At 37.7% G+C, this 12,220-nt stretch overlaps 1 protein-coding gene across 5 annotated transcripts in view; it reads left to right on the top strand.

Annotated features, from left to right (window-relative positions):
* The window catches only part of LOC135221693 (transmembrane protein 47-like), a 445,877-nt gene that overhangs the window by 327,026 nt on the left and 106,631 nt on the right, over nt 1-12,220 (top strand). Inside the window, exon 4 of one of the 5 annotated variants that reach the window (XR_010316072.1) lies at nt 5,069-5,988. The exons of the other annotated variants lie outside the window; for them this stretch is intronic. The gene's annotated coding sequence lies outside the window, so the exon portion shown is untranslated. The remainder of the gene's footprint in view (nt 1-5,068; nt 5,989-12,220) is intronic. 5 annotated transcript variants of the gene reach the window in all.

A 12,220-nucleotide genomic window follows, 5' to 3' on the forward strand; every position in this document is an offset into this window, starting at 1 on the left:
TGTGGGAAGCAATTATCCTAAAATATCCAGAAAGGAAACTAATTTCTTGGTGGAAGGATTGCCAGTTCGATGTAATAAAAAATGCCCTGTGGAGGAGAGTAAAATAGAGTTTAGTTTAAAATCATAAAAACAAGAACTATAGTATTGGATCCTAGACCAGTAAAAGTTTTCTTCTAAAAACAGATGTACTAAAAGAGCCATTATCCCTAGTTGACAAGAACGTCTAAGAAAGGTAATTGATCGTTCACCTCTTTTTCCACTGTACAAAATTAATGTTACTATGTTTAGTATTAACATATGCTAAAAAGGAGTCAATATCACAGTCATTTTTTTTTTAAAATAAGGCGAAGGTGTCATCAAATAATACCTACCATAAAAGAGTGGAATGGAACCTGAGTGGGCAGTCAATCTAACATGCGTTCTTCCAGCGAGCACATGAAGATGTTGGCAAAAGTGGGACCCAAGGGAGAGCCCATGGCTACACCGTCTGTTTGCTTATAAAGTTTGCCGTCAAAAACAAAGGCAGTGTCCCCGCACTGCTAGTTCTAAAAGGGTTTTAAAAAACGAACGATTGAAATTATTAAAAAACAGAATCTGGCTCAGGAAAAAGTTTGTTTAAGATAATATCGATAGTTTCTTCCACAGGGACATTAGTAAATAGAGATTCAACATCTAAACTGGCCATTTTCAAATCAGCGTCCTGTAATAAAACTTTATCCTTAAAAGAGCTAAGAGTTACTGAAAGTAAAATCATTTTTGGTCAGCGGTTCTAAAAAAGGTACCAATATTTAGCTAGCTTATAATTAGGTGTATTATAGAATACCAAAATTGGTCTCATTGGTGTATTAGGCTTGTGTATTTTTGAGACCATATAAAACTCCAAAGGATGATCCAGTGACAAACAAGTCCTGGTATGTGTTTATCATCTATGATTTTCTCTTTCTTTAGAAGACGTAAAATCTGTTTATTTTGTCTTCAGTTACTGTGATATGTAAAAATCGGGTTGCTTCCATTTCAGTGAACTTACCTTGGTCTCTTAAGATTAGTCAACATTTTTTCTTTATAGTCGGTTGCATCTAACAAAACAGTTCCCTTTCCCTTTGTCGGGTCTGGTAATAACTAGTTCCTTTCTACTTGCCAGCTGTTTAAGGATGTGATGATCTTCCTTTTTAAAGAATGGAGTCCAGCGCGTTTTCAACTTTCTAAATGCACCCTGGGACAGTTCGAAGAGTTGTTTCTGAAGGTCGCTTTTGTTTACGTTAAACGGTAATGCTGTCAGCCTGTGGAAAATCGACTCTATGGGGAGAAAAAACTTGATATAATTAGGTCTGAAATTAGGTAGGCAAAACTCCAACCCGAGAGATAAAAGAAACTCTTCACGTTTAGATAACACATGTTTTGATAAATTAAAAACAGTCACTCTTTCTTTAGTAGCAAAATTTGGAATAATAAAAATACCCAACCTCTCAACTTCCTGAAATGTCTTTCTTGTACGAGCGAAGTATAATCACTTAAAGATTTGTTAAACAGTTTCTTAAAAATAATACTATCTATAAAGAAAGAGAATTCAACACTTCAACCTTTAACTTGTTTGAAACATGATCGTTATGTTTATCAATACGCTCTTTGTTTATTACCTATTTCTATATTAAGCAAGAGTTTGGTAGCGTCTTTGTAAAAATGCGTTATGGATATAAAGAAGATTTATACAATTTAAATTTCACAAAATTCGGAACAATTCCGTTACATTGACAATACTGTCAAAAACATCTAAATCCAAGTTTTTTTTTTTTTTGCTTTTTCTAATTTCTTGTAGGCTTTCTCGAGGTTACGGCATTTTTGTAGTAGGTCTGCTCCGTATCTGCGGCGTATAAGTTGATGAAAGTGGTTAAATCCTCTTGATCTGACTTGAAGTAAGAAGAGAAAAGCATAAAAGAAGCTACGAAGATCCATATTAAAAAGGGGGGGAGGTGCGGAAGGTCAGCGGTAACAGTTCCCAACACGAAACAGTCCGATAGAAGTATCAGGAGACAGAGGAAGGCGACGGCCAGTAGGACACATCAGCGAAGAAGGTGGACTATTAGAAACGTTGCAATTCTTACAAATAACAGATTTTTACGTCTTCTAAAGAAAGAGAAAATCATAGATGATAACACATACCAGGACTTGTTTGTCACTGGATCATCCTTTGGAGTTTTATATGGTCTCCCAAAAATACACAAGCCTAATACACCAATGAGACCAATTTTGGCATCTATAATACACCTAATTATTAAGCTAGCTAAATATTTGGTACCTTTTTTTTAGAAACCGCTGACCAAAAATGATTTTACTTTCAGTAACTCTTACTCTTTTAAGGATAAAAGTTTTATTACAGGACGCTGATTAAAAATGAAAATGGCCAGTTTAGATGTTGAATCTCTATTTACTAATGTCCCTGTGGGAAGAAGAAACTATCGAGATTATCTTAAAACAAACTTTTTCCTGAGCCAGATTCTGTTTTTAATAATTTCAATCGTTCGTTTTTTAAAACCCTTTTAGAACTAGCAGTGCGGGACACTGCCTTTGTTTTTGACGGCAAACTTCATTAAGCAAACAGACGGTGTAGCCATGGGCTTCTCCCTTCCGGGTACCACTTTTGCCAAACATCTTCATGTTGCTCGCTGGAAGAACGCATGTTAGATGACTGGTGCCCACTATCAGGTTCCACCCACTCTTTTATGGTAGTATATTGATGACACCTTCGCCTTATTTAAAAATGTGACTGTGATATTGACTCCTTTTTAGCATATGTTACTACTAACATAGTAACATTAATTTTTACTTTTTACCGTGGAAAAAAGAGGTGAACGATCAATTTACCTTTCTTAGACGTTTCTTGTCACTAGGGATAATGGCTCTTTTAGTACATCTGTTTTTAGAAAGAAAACTTTTACTGGCTAGGATCCAATTACTATAGTTCTTGTTTTTATGATTTTAAACTAAACTCTATTTTTACTCTCCTCCACAGGGCATTTTTTATTACATCGAACTGGCAATCCTTCCACCAAGAATTAGTTTTCCTTTCTGGATATTTTAGGGATAATTGCTTCCCACAGACTTGTTGTATAAAAAGCTCCGTTTGTTTCTTAACAAACAATTCGCTAATGTCGCCAAACCATGTACAGTACAAAATAAAATTAGCTTTTTATGCCAAATTCCCGTTCTTACATGATGACTCCTTCGGAAAAAGTTTGGCACAAAATTATTCTATAAACATTATGTGCCATTAATCTAAAATTAATTCCAATAATAAACCCGCTAACAATCGGTTCCTTTTTCAGATATAAAGATCGATTGGACCCTCTCTTGACCTCCAACGTGGTCTATAAGTATACTTGCCCTAAGTGTAACTCTGGGACATATGTCGGATCCACTGAGGAGGTTACTGCGGGTCAGAATCGACTCTCATCGGGGATTAAGTTTCCGTACTGGCTGTAGGCTCTCCTAATCCCGAACACTCTAATATAAGAAACCATTTCGAAAAATTGTAAAATATTATAGAAAGAAAGAAGTCATTTCCAAGTCATAGGCCAGGCCAGCGAACAATGCAATATGAACTGCCTATCCTGGAGTCCATTATAATTTATAAACAACTGGTTCAGTTAAATACCCAGACCTCCTCCACACCAACTGTACCTGAGCTAACTTTTTTATTAGTTCTGTCATTCTGTCTCTTGCCTTCTCGGCACAAGGTTGGTTAGCGGTCTTTGGTCTTTTTATTTTTATTTTTTATTTTTTTTGTTCGTTTCTGTATGTTTTTTAATTGTGTTGTAATTTACAAATGTGAATTTTAGAGTAATTTTTAAAGTAATTTTTTAAGTAATTTTTAAATTAATTTTATTTATTGTTTAACAGATTCTGAAGATGTAATAATGATATTACGAACGTAGGAAATAAAGAATGGTAATGAATTGCAACGTTTTCTAATAGTCCACCTTCACGCTTATATATATAGATATATATATATATTATATATATATATATATAATATATATATATATATATATACATATACATACACATACATACTTGAACCGCATCGCATTGAATCTACTAGTAACTCACATGGGTGACCAACCAGGTGTTGCAGGACGCTGTCTTTGAGAGTAAGGCTTCAGGTTTAATCGTCTTCCCAAAGACTTGACGTGGAAACGGAAGGGAAGAGGTGTATGGAATATGTTTGGATCAGTTCTTTTACGGCGAAAAATTGTGTTAATTGTCGTGACTTAGAATATGGCGAAGTTTGCCGCAAATTTGCCTCCTAAGTCAAGAAGAAAACGTGACAGGAAAACGATTTCGTTAAAGGTTCGAAGTATACATAAGAGGTTCCGTATGGTTGATGATGATTTTCTCATTTTACTTGATTTCCTGTACGAAATCCGTGTATGACAGGTCTTATATGAAGAAGTATTTAGCATAAAACTATATATTTGGTATGAATGGTATCCAGATTGAAAGCTTTAGCCTATCTGAATATTTGAAACATTTGTCGTTTAAAAAAAAAGTCAAGACGTAACCTTTTGACAAAGATTACTTACTATCAAATTTATCGAAATCCCATTTTTAGCTAATTTTTAGCAAATCTGAGCCGGTCATCTTTTAAAAGAGAAGGAAGTAATTGAAATCAGATTCTAGATCGGTACTTAATTCCAAAGACTAGTCTTCCGGCAGCAAAGTAGAGAAGTCTGGAACATGAAGTAGTGGAAAAGGACTGGTGGGTACTTCAAGTCATATATGTTCAGCCACGTGATATCCTTCCTAAAAGTGCTTTTTACAATCAAGTCCGAAAGTGCTGGCGAAATAGAATTGTTCAGTTTGTTTGCACTATAATCATCAATATAATATAAATGTTTTCATTCCTTATTTTGCGGGAACTCAAACCCAATTGCAAGAGGTTTTGGATGTTTTTGAATGCGCATACTTCCTAGACTTGTTTGTTATAGTAAATACGGCTGCCAAATCATGTTATAGCTGTGTGTTTTTTCAGTAGTTAGCATTGTATCTAATGACTGTTATTTTGTTCTAGGTCTTAAGATAATAAACTTTAAGAACCATCGAGCCTTAAGAAGGAAGAAACGAATGTACTCTCAAAGAAGAACGACGCTTCCTCCGAAAGATTCCTTCCAGTAGAGGATCAGAAGAAAGAGTGCTAAGAAACCTGTCCTGATGAAGATATCATCCAGGCTTTGAGAAAAAAGGGAGAGAGGAACAAAGAGCAATAGTAAGAAACTGATAAACCTTGAAATTTCGTGGAACAGAGTTCAAGTCTTCCTGGAAGACGTGGAGATCAACCTGTCATTCACCAAGGAGCACAGTATGGGCAACAGAAATCGAGGCAGACTCAAGGGTCACAGCCTCCTGTCCTTTTATTCAGTCCTCAAGTGCCATCACGACTGGGCTCCCGTTTCTCTCTCCTCTAAAGATGATGCCTAGTAAGAGGAGGAGGAAGAAGGCAACTGAGAAAGAAAATTGACACTACTCGAGTTAGTTTCGAGGTAAACTATCGAGCGCTTCCCCAGTGAAATAAAAAGAAATAGAAATACAACAAATAAACAAATGTAAGGAACGTTTTATGTACTTTATGATGGACCTCTTTGAACGTTTCTGCAACTGTGTACAAGACTTTAGGAGAGACTTCAATTAGTCTTCATGGATTAAAGTTGTGTGGAAATATATGTTAATTCCTTCTCCCTGCAAAATCTGTATCTGTCATTGAGTACTTTTTGTAGGAAAGAAATGTAATATTTACTAGACTGCAAGGATTCCCAGACTTTGGAAGGAAGAGAAGCAGTCCATCTTCGTGGTATCGGACAGTACCGCTCTTTCGAACATTTGACGAGAAGGATTTGGGGCAATGGGTGTGAGAACCTCTCCTGGGCAATAATCGCAATCATTGCTTTCGGTTCGATCTCGCACCTCTTGTATTTCATGATGGCTGGGTCACAGGTAAGTTTCGTATCCCTTATAGGTACTAGTGATAGTCCTGAATGGTTTTTCCCAGAAACATGCCATCATATGAAGTCATTTACAATCAGTCAGACGTGTCTCTCATATTGCTTGTGGATTTCTCATATTTTTACCTTTATCCATCTTACTTGTAGATTGTGTTTTAATATTATTATTTTTCTCCTTGCCAGTGTATTCGCTTTATTGAATTTTTTGTTCACAAATTATCGATAGTTGATAATTTAGTAAGGGCTGTGTGTGTAAAGTACTTTTTATAGTTTATACATAAATACAAATCGAAATTATATTCATTGACATATCGAAATAGTCATAATACTCCTAATGCATCGCTGAAGATGTGATTTTCGCGGCAAAAATCTCCTGCTTGAATGCAGATCGTTTTTGTGTCCGTGAAGTCTTGTGGTAAAGAATGAATTGGAATGTGATGGGTGGCATGACTGACAACAGCTGAGAACGAGAGAAATATTCCCGGGATGCTTTTCAGCCTTCGCATCGTTTTTCCTGGAACGGTTTGTCCTTTGCCAGTTTTGTTTTCTCATAGGAGTTAAACTACGCAGTTTGGTTTTCGTTAAGTTCTTACTACTTCCGTTATGCTTTTGTCACACACGCACACACAAACGGTGAGACGCAAAGAAACCTCTGAACATCCTGCTTTCACCCTTCCGTAGGAGAGACAATGAGATTCATATTTCCAGTGTGTACTGTTCACTATTTCTTTGGCATTCACGTAATGATGAATCATAACACATTAATAAGACATAAATATTTGTCATCTACTGTGAAGCAAGTTCAGTTTGCATGATCAGAATTGTGCAAAACATGGTTAATTACCTTGTGAGTCACGAACCACAAGAAACTGAGGGCAGTGTTGTATTTAAACGCAGCGACGCATCTCTCGTAAAGTCAGTCGAGGTTTCTGGAATGGACAGATTTTGTGAGAAACTGGTAATCTCGTCAGATGCTCTTAAGGTGGAACAGATTATGTCTGTAAGGCTTCCCTTTTTGTCTTTGTGTATGCGCTAACAGTGGTCCAATGATGCGAAAGAAGATAGATGACCTTCTTGACCCCGTCACATGATAAGGTAGAAATCGTGGTAACTGATGCAGAGCCCTTTCATTTTTTTCGTTTTGTAAAAGATATTTGAACCCATTCGAGAATAGACTAATGTGGATTAATGCAAACCTATAAGTCGTATGGTTTAATGCAAACCAGTAAGTCGTATGGTTTAGTGTAGTTTAATGCAAACCTGTTAGTCTATGGTTTAATGTGGTTTAATGAAAACCTGTAAGTCTTATGGTTTAATCTAGTTTAATGCAAAACTAAGTCTTATGGTTTAATGTACTTAATGCAAACCTGTAAGTCGTATGGTTAAATTTGGTTTAATGCAAACTTGGAAGTCGTATGGTTTAATGTAGTTTAATGCAAACCTTGGAAGTCTTATGGTTTAATGTGGATTGATGCAAACTTGGAAGTCGTGTGGTTGGTACAGAGTTTTGGTTGCGTGTAATTACTTTTTCAATCGAGTTTAGTTAGTTTAATAAACATTACCTTGGAGCGGTTTTTGTCGCTTATGTTATTTTTCACTGATAAAAATGGTGTTATTGAAATACTCCAGCTTGTGGAAATCACCCAAATGTCGCTCGTATTTGGATGGAGATCCATCCATGACCTGTTGGATGGGATTACGTAGATATCTTTTATGGTGAGTTATTGTTTCTTTCCGACGAAGGTTTATGATTTGCTGTGGGCCGTGCCATGCGAGAAGCTTCTCGCGTGTTACGCTCTCTCTCTCTCTCTCTCTCTCTCTCTCTCTCTCTCTCTCTCTCTCTCTCTCTCACACACACACACACACACACACATCGAGAGAGAGAGTTGCGTGTGCTGGCTAACCCTCGTCCATCTTGCAAAATGAATCTGTAAAAGATTTCAGACGACCAAAGGCATTGTATGAGCGATCACTGATTCATCAGAGTTTACAGCACATTTCCCTATCGATTCGGGAGCGTAAGATATCATTAAAGGATGTTAGTTGATTATTTGCAGGAAAATCGGACTGCCGCACGTGTGCGTGCGTGCGAGTGGGTGTTGGTGTTTGTGTATGTTTGCGTGATCCTGCCAGTGTCTGTTTGTGAGGCAATACATTGGGAAGGGGAGCGAGAGTTGAGCTGCAAAGTTTGGTATTCGTAAGATAGTTCACGTGGGGCTTCTCTAGTGTACAGAGAGACTTCCGGAGTTGTGGGGCGTGTCGCCGTTTCTCTCTGCCTTCGTTCTCGGATCCCCTCGTAGTGATTGTTTCGCTCCCCGTCAGGTGCAGCTGAACCAGTATTGCCGACTTACTCCTCGTGACAGTAGAGCGCATGGTGGCCTTTCTCCCAAGGTGAAGTGAAAATAGACTCAAGCAGTGTTTTGCATCCGTTTTGTATCCTTGCTGTGTTGCGTATCACTGGAACTAGAAGTAAATGTTCTTCCTTCTACGCTGTGCGGTGTGTGTGGTTTTATTAGTGTAATAGCTGTCAAGCTAATGCCCTCATATTAGTGTGCGTTACTTAGTGATGTGTGTCATAGAAAACGACGACCGCATTGAAGGTTTATGAATGGAAATTTAGTTTGTTGGAGAAAATAACAAACTCGGTGAATTAGTAAATTGCTATACAATGTGAGGAATGTGAATGAATGTGGATGCGTAGTGTTTTAAATGAAAAAGAAAAAAATTCTGCAAAGATTGGCCAATAGTGTTCGAGAATGTGGAGTTTGTGTGAATTACTTGATTCGATTCGTTGTTTAATGGTGTCTTTTTTTTTCCCCTATGATATAACGTTTTGTGCGGAAGTTTTCTTTTCGTATTTGAAAAACGAATCTGATAACCTTATTTTCAGTAAGAGAAAATGTATCGAATTACAATAGTTGAGAACCGGACTGAAACATTGAGTTGTATTGTTATTAATCCATTGATAACCAAGTAAATAATAATTATCAGGCAATGATCTTGAAGGAAATAAATGTAGAACCTCAAATGAACTTTCGAGAAGAGGTAGACAGCTTTCACTCAATTTCTCTCTCATCTTGAAAGCGAAATTGAAAGGTATCCATGAGTGGGATTTGTGCTGTTCGTTGGCCTGCTTATTAACGGTCTGGTGTAATGTAGTACACACACACACATACATACATCACACTAATACACACACACACATATATATATATATATATATATATATATATATATATATATATATAAATTTGTGCGTGTATAAATAAAATCTTTTGTTAAAACGGGATACGTCTCAAGTATAAAAGGCCCATTAAAACACGCTGATTTAAAGCTAAGAACTATTCCGGTGGACTGACTCCCACCCTTGGAGTCAGTCCACCGATGTGTGTGTGTGTGTGTGTGTAAATACTGGCTCTTCGACCATTGTGACATTATTTTCAAAAAATCTTATGTGTGTGCACCTAGTTTGCAAAAAAAAAAAAAAAAAAAAAAATAGCAATAAATAATAAAAAATTATCTTTAAAGTCCTTCCTTCGTGCATGACGTTTTGCATCCACCTCTAGATTTTCTTGATTTTTAAGAATATAAGTATTCCGGTTGGCGTTGATTATCATCGAAATCAAGAATTAGCCTCTCTAGAGTAATCTTTATAACATCAGGATGGCAGTGGTGATCATTTTCCCCAAAGTTTTCCATACAGAACGCTAAAGGCAACAAAACAAAGAGAAACTCCAGTGTTATATCCCAAGTAATTGCGAGTCATTTATCCCCGTGCTGAAACCCTGCTAAGGGAATCACATGCCCCGGCACCTTCATTATACATTGGCAGAGGTTTCGAGGGGGTAGAATGGCGGTCGTTTTAGGCAGGGGAATTACCCTAATGGCACATTACGGAACCATCCTGAGTTAGGGAGATCCGATGTCGCTTTGAACTCTCCCCGGATTACAGTTTTGAGGGTGTTTTATTGTCTTCCTGGCCGCTGATCTCTCCCTTTTCATGCGGCTCTCCCACTCTCTGTTTTGACCAGCTTATCTTTCTGTTGGGCGATCGGCGCCGGCTAAAAATAGTCAGGTATTGCGGTGTTGCCGCGAAGGGAAACGTCAGTTGAGATAATTGGCGTTAATTAACTTTCAGGTCGCCCCCATTCGGGGTTCGCCCAACAAATATGAAAGAAAACCAGTAATACCTTTGCTAATGATTAGGATGATGATTATTCTATATATTTAATGCTCTTCCTATTAGGACAGTTATTATAATCTGAATTTCGATTAGTTTTTAGTGTTGTTTCGAAGTGGAAAACTAAGTCAAAGCACGGACATTTAAATGTGCGCATGTTTCAACAGCAAGCCGTTTTCCTTAATAGGAGGTTCCTTGACAGAAAACGACAAGGTCACTGATACTTTCATTGTTTAACCGATGCATGGCATTTGAGGATGCTACCCAGGACATTAGTCAGTTCATTATCTGCATAGAAGGCGCATCACCACTTCATCGAAACCTTACATCTTGTATTTTGTACACTCGATTCCTGGGTATTAAAGCCCTTCCGTTCCAGTACCTCTTTACTCTATCTGTGCAGCACTTCTAGGTCTTATACAGTGTTTTCACTTCATTCTAAATTCCTTTCACTGTATTTTGGCCAAACCATCTCCGTACAATCATCTTTCCGCTCATGATAACTTTATTATTTCTAATGTGGAGCTCCACATTTCAATCCCTCTCATTCCTCATATAATCGTAAACCATGTCTCAAGATAGTCATTTTTTCCCCCATCCAAAAATCACTTCCATACAGAAGAGATGGTTCACCAATTGCCTCTAACTGGTCGTCTTTGAGGATTAGGCTGCTTCCTCCATGCCCTCCAATTTGGGTTGAATGATTGCAGTCTCATCAGTATATCTGGTTTCGTCTCCAGCAATGACTCCTACTGGGCCGTAAAGTTAACTTTTTATGGCTCTACCTTTGGACGTTGCTCGCTTGAGAAGTGTCCTTATCACGTTGTGGTGTAGCCTATTTGCATTCTACCAAGCCTTGCATTTTCACTGGCGGCTTTGTGGTGATACTGAACAGTCATCCGTCCTTTAAAATCTGAAAGGACCCATTGCAATCCAGAAATGAGCTTCGTCCACCCTGATTTTCAGTCTTTAAAGGAATCGTCTGTAAGCATTTGGTCTGAATTACGAACTGAAGAAATTGCAGAAAAAGTTGCATGTTAATGAAATCATTGCAAAGAAAGATGCTTCTTTTAGGAAGGTTTTGGTAAAGATTAGTGTTTTATTTTTTCTTCTATTTTAGAGGAGGAAATGACTGTTTAGGTGTAGTTTCCAGAGGTACACCTGTGTTTTTTAGGATACAAAAGGTGCATCTTCACCTACGATTTTTCTTAACGTAATGTATACTGTTGACACTTGTTTCTGATGAGGAAGTTACTGGGAAGACGGCAAAAATTTTGTTGACATTGTTTTTGAGAATTTTACACACCTTCCAAGTTCGTTAAGTATTATTTGCTACTTTTATTTTTATTTCCTTAGTTTTGATGATATTCAGTAGTTCACCTGAACTCAAGTTGCAAGAATCATAGTGTCTCATAGGCAGTCCATTATTGTCTTGCAACAGTGGATTGCGGGTTAGTATGATTGCGTCTAATCTGTTTAATAAAAGTTCTGCAGAGCCTTTGGAGTCGGTTGCAATGTAGTTTATAAATGTGCGCTTTAAAAAAGGGATGTGTCTGAGACATGAGGCAGCGTTCTCCTTTTCTATATTTCTATGAAGATTTGAAATATCTTCTTTTAAAGGCCATAGTGAATTTAAATGCAATAAGTGGCTTACACATTTCTGCTGAATATGCATATCTTGATAGACATCTCGTACCACCAGTGACTGTGCTTCTGTTTTGCAATCGCAAATAATATACCCAGGATGTTTATTGATTGCAGCTTCTGGTAGTTTCAACTCCTAGAAAGGATAAAGGATAAATATAGTATTGCACATGTCGACGTCATCCTTGAGGACCCGTGATTTTTAAGCAGATACTTATGTCTGTCATTCCCCTCGCTAGTCAGCACTCCCCTCGTACCCGTACAACGCCGCCCGGCTGCGGGAGGAAAAGGGGGAAATGTATACGCGCGAGCGTTCGTGCGCACTGCGTCAATGTGCCTCGCACATTGTTTCATTTTGTGATTACCCTTGATTGCCAGTAATCGTTGCTGTAATCATTGC

Source organism: Macrobrachium nipponense, chromosome 3, assembly GCF_015104395.2.
Source record: "Macrobrachium nipponense isolate FS-2020 chromosome 3, ASM1510439v2, whole genome shotgun sequence".
Lineage (NCBI taxonomy): Eukaryota > Metazoa > Arthropoda > Malacostraca > Decapoda > Palaemonidae > Macrobrachium > Macrobrachium nipponense.